At 37.8% G+C, this 5233-nt stretch overlaps 1 pseudogene; it reads right to left on the bottom strand.

Annotated features, from left to right (window-relative positions):
- Nucleotides 1–277: 277 nt before the first annotated feature.
- LOC116643510 lies at nucleotides 278–2950 on the bottom strand (annotated as a pseudogene).
- Nucleotides 2951–5233: the final 2283 nt, after the last annotated feature.

Here is a 5233-nt window from a genome sequence, read left to right on the forward strand (position 1 = left end):
TCACTCATCTCATGGATCTCTTTTTTCTCTTTTGGTGTCTTCCTGCACAGGCATGCCTCAGAGCTATTGCGGGTTTAATTTCAGACCATTGCAATAAAGTGAGTATCACGATAAAGTGAGTCAAAAGAATTTCTTGGCTTCTCAGTGCACATTAAAGTTACGTTTCCACAGTGCTGTAGCCTATCAAGTGCACAGTAGGAACATGTCTTTAAAAAACAATGTACATACTTTTATTTTAAAAATGCTTTATTGCTAAAAAATGCTAATCATCATCTGAGCTTTCAGCGAGTCATAATCTTTTTGCGGGTGGAGGGTCTTGCCTCAGTGTGGATGGCTGCTGACAGATCAGGTCGGTGGTGCTGAAGACTGGGGCAGCTGTGGTAATTTTTAAAATGAGACAACAATGAAGTTTGCCACATCAACTGACTCCCTTCATGAGTGATTTCTCTGGAGCATGCAATGCTGTTTGATGGCATCTTACCCACAGAAGAACTTCTTTCAAATTGGAGTCAATCCTCTCAAACCCTGCTGCTGCTTTATCAACTATGTGTAGGTGATACTTAAAATGTTTTTCTGTCATTTCAACAATCTTCACAGCATCTTCAACAGGAGTAGATTCCATCTCAAGAAACCACTTTCTTCATTCATCCATAAAAAGCAACTCCTTGTCTGTTTAAGTTTTATCATAAGGATGCACCAGTTCAGTCACATCTTTGGGCTCCACTTCTAATTCTAGTTCTCTTGCTATTTCCACCACATCTGTGGTTACTTCCTCCACTGAAGTCCTGAACCCCTCAAAGTCATCCATCAGGGTCAGAATCAACCTTTCCCAAACTCCTGTTAATGTTGCCATTTGGACCTCCTCCCATGAATCACAAATGTTCTTAATAGCATCTAGAATAGTGAATCCTTTCCAGAAAATTTTCACTTTACTACTTTGCCCAGATCCATTAGAAGCATCACTATCTATAATAGCTATAGCCTTATGAAATGTATTTCTTAAATAATAAGACTTAAAAGTCAACATTACTCCTTGATCCATGTGCTGCAGCATGGATTTGCGTTAGCATGTGTGAAAACAACATTAATTTCATTGTACAGCTCCAGCACAGATTTGGGTGACCAAATACATTGTCAATGAGCAGTACTCTTTTTTTTTTAATTTTATTTTATTATGTTATGTTAGTCAACATACATCATTAGTTTTTTTTAAGATTTTATTTTATTTTTTTTTAAGATTTTATTTATTTATTTGACAGAGAGAGATAGCGAGAGAGGGAACACAAGCAGGGGGAGTGGAGAGGGAGAAGCAGGCTTCCCGCGGAGCAGGGAGTCCGATGCGGAGCTGGATCCCAGGACACTGGGATCATGACCTGAGCCAAAGGCAGACGCTTAATGACTGAGCCACTCAGGCGCCCCATATCATTAGTTTTTGATGTAGTGTTCCATGATTCATTGTTTGCATATAACACCCAGTGCTCCATCCAATACGTGCCTTCCTTAATACCCATCACTGGACTAACCCATCCCCCCACCCCCCTCTCCTCTAAAACCCTCAGTTTGTTTCTCAGAGTCCATAATCTCTCATGGTTTGTCTCCCCCTCCGATTTACCCCCCTTCATTTTTCCCTTCCTACTATCTTCTTTTTTTTTTTTTTTTTTTTGACATATAATGTATTATTTGTCTCAGAGGTACAGGTCTGTGATTCATCAGTCTTACACAATTAACAGTGCTCACCATAGCACATACTCTCCCCAATGTCCATCACGCAGCCACCCCATCCCTCCCACCCCCCTCCACTCCAGCAACCCTCAGTTTGTTTCCTGAGATTAAGAATTCCTCATATCAGTGAGATCATATGATACTTGTCTTTCTCTGATTGACTTATTTTGCTCAGCATAATACCCTCTAGTTCCATCCAGGTCGTTGCAAATGGCAAGATTTTGGGGGGGTTTTGATGGCTGCATAATATTCCATTGTATATATATACCACATCTTCTTTCTCCATTCATCTGTTGATGGACATCTTGGCTCTTTCCATAGTTTGGCTATTGTGGACATTGGAGCAGTACTCTTAAATTAAAAAGGAATTTTTTTCTGAGCAGCAGGTCTCAACAGTGAGCTTAAAATATTCAGTAAACCATGTTGTAAACAGACATGCTATCATTTAGGTTTTGTGGTTCCATTTATAGAGCACAGACAGAGTAGATTAAGCATAACTGTTAAGGGCCCCAGGATTGTCAGAATGGTAAATGAGCACTGGCTTTTAGAGAAAGTCATCAGTGCATTACCCCTAACAGGAGAGTCAGCTTGTCCTTGGAAGCTTTGAAGCCAGGCATTGATTTCTCCTCTAGCCCTGAAAGTCCTAGATGGTGTCTTCTTCCAATATAAGACTGTTTCTTCTACACTGAAAATCTGTTGTTTAGGGTAGCCACCTTCATTAAGTCTCTTAGCTAGAACTTCTAGGTAACTTGCTGCAGCTTCTCCATCAGCATTTGCTGCTTCACCTCGCACCTTTGTGTTACAGAGATGGCTTCTCTCCTTAAACCTCATGACCCAACCTCTGCTAGCTTTGAACTTTGTTTCTGCAGCTTCTTGACCTCTCTCAGCCATCACAGAATTGAAGTAGAGGTAGGGGTTGTTCTGAATTAGACTTGGCTGAAGAGAGTGTGTAGCTGCTTTGATCCTCTACCCAGACCACTAGAACGTTCTCCACAGCAGCAATAAGGCTCTTTCACTCTGTCATTTGTGTGTTTGCTGAGGCCGCACTTTTAATTGCCTTCAAAAACTTTTCCTTTGCATTTACAACTTAGTTAACTGTTTTCTGCAAAAGACCTAGCTTTCAGCCTATCTCAGCTTGTGACATGGCTTCCTCACTAAACTTAATTATTTCTAGCTTTTGATTTAAAGTGAGAGATGTGTGACTCTCCATTTCACTTGAACACTTAGAGGCCAGTGGAGGGTTATTAATTGGCCTCAACTCAATATTGTTGTGTCTCAGGGAATAGGGAGGCCTGAGGAGAGGGGGAGAAATGGGGTAATGGCCAGTAGAGCAGTGAGAATACACATCATTTTAAACGGGATGTGATTTGTGGCACCCCAAAACAATTGTAATAGTAACATCAAAGATCACTAATCACAGATCACCATAACAGATATGATAATAATGAAAAAGTTTGAAATATTTGCGAGAATTACCAAAGTGTGACACAGAGACATGAAGTGAACAAACGCTGTTGGAAAAATGATGCTAATAGACTTGTTCAACACAGGGTTGGCACAAACCTTCAGTTTGTTAAAAAAGAAATGCAGTATCTGTAAAGCACAATAAAGCAAAGTACAATAAAATGAGGTATGCCTGCATTTGAGATATTTACTGTATTATTTGGAGTTGTTTACGGTAATCACCATTTACCTAACACTTATCCCAACCCTGTATGTTAGGTAATATTGTCTTATTTTGTAGATAAGGAAACAGGCCCAGGGGAGTCAGGTAATTAAAAAAATTCAAAGCACTGGAGCCTGGATACTTCCCACTCAGTTATATTTTGTTTTGTATAATTTCTAATTATTTCATTTGGTAATTTTATAGCAAATTAGGAATAAGCTCTTTATAGATGGAAATACTAACAGTGTCAGTTTTGTCCTTCATAGCACCAAGCACAGCTGTGAGAACTTAATCATTATTCATAAAATGCTTTTACATAATAAGGACATATTTTGTTGAAAGTTGTGACATTTGGGAAAAGAGCCATTAAATATACATTTATAATTAAAATATCAAAATATACTTTCCAGCTTAAAATATGCAATTTTGATTGATATTAATGTAATTAATGTCTTTTTGGTGTCACAGTACTTTAAAAGGGAAATATTTATAAGAGTATATAACATTTATAATTACTACAGGGTTAAACGCAGAGTATACTCCTACGCTTATGGATTTAATATTGACTAAAGCACCTACTCATGGTCAATTAGATTATTTAAGATACAGATTCATGTGATGGTTGTTTGTCCAGAGTTCCAAAGTTCAAACTGTTTTTCTTTCACATGCGAACTTCCTCTGAGCACTTTGCATTTTATAGACCAAACAAACTGACTCAGATAAGATGCTGGCTACTCTCTAGGGAGTTCCTGAAAGCAATGGTGTGTGATACAGCTCTGCTTACTTTTGATGAATTCCTCCATGAAGAACATGTTTTCCCCGCCTTGCCTGTGGTTGATACCACCAGGGAGCAATTCCACTGTCACTGATGAATGCTAGCTAGGTCAGACCTTGTCAGTGCAAATGAAAGTCTTGTGATTAGTATTCTGTACCTTCTTACTAATGAACCTTCTAATCATGAAATCTGTCTGTACTTATAATGTTCTTCTAACTGCTAAGTGCCCTTGAAAGGTTAGATAAGTGGGAAAGAGTACCATTGGGTTTTTTTTTTTCCTTTACATCATGCCTTTCCAAATTAGTTTTGGACTTACTATTTATGACTCCTAGGATAAGAATTGGTCAACATTATGACAGTGACAGCCTTGGTTATACAATTACAACATGAAAACAGAATTACAAACACACAAAAACATGTACAATCATAGAAAAAAATGTTTTCTGGAGACATTCAAACTTCTTGGAGAACATTTTGACAGTAGAAAAAAAAAATATAGGAATATTTATACCAGACTTTGCTAGAAAAACATCTAATTGGAAAAAAATTATAGGTGAAAAATGTTTTGCTCCAAGGAGAATTTAAAAAGTGACTTTGAGGTCAATGTGTAAGGAAAACTCATTCAGTATAACCTGAGTAGCTTTTGGCTTAAACTCAAAAGGTATGTTTTCTTAACTACACAAGGATTTATTTGTAATAGCTCCAGATCATTTGCATATTTCAATAAATCTAAGATATCATCAGTTGTAAGGTGCATCATTATTTTATACATGACTAAGAAAGAAAAAATACTGCCAATTAAACTATGACAAGATACTGGTTTGTAAGTCACATCAGAGATGTTCAAATTGTGAGAAAAAGCACTTCTCAGAATTGGTGGAATAAGGATTGTTATAAAAAATATGGATACTAGGGAGTAGGAGTGCAGGAAACCTTCTCTGATAGCATCATCTTTCCTGACCAACATTTCAACCAAAGATGTATTCACCAGAGCATAACACTGAGTAGAGTCTATCTGAATTTACACATCCCTCTCTATTATTTTTGTTTGAGGTGGTACTCTACTCAGT

The sequence above is a fragment of the Phoca vitulina genome, unplaced genomic scaffold, assembly GCF_004348235.1.
Source record: "Phoca vitulina isolate PV1807 unplaced genomic scaffold, GSC_HSeal_1.0 scaffold26, whole genome shotgun sequence".
Lineage (NCBI taxonomy): Eukaryota > Metazoa > Chordata > Mammalia > Carnivora > Phocidae > Phoca > Phoca vitulina.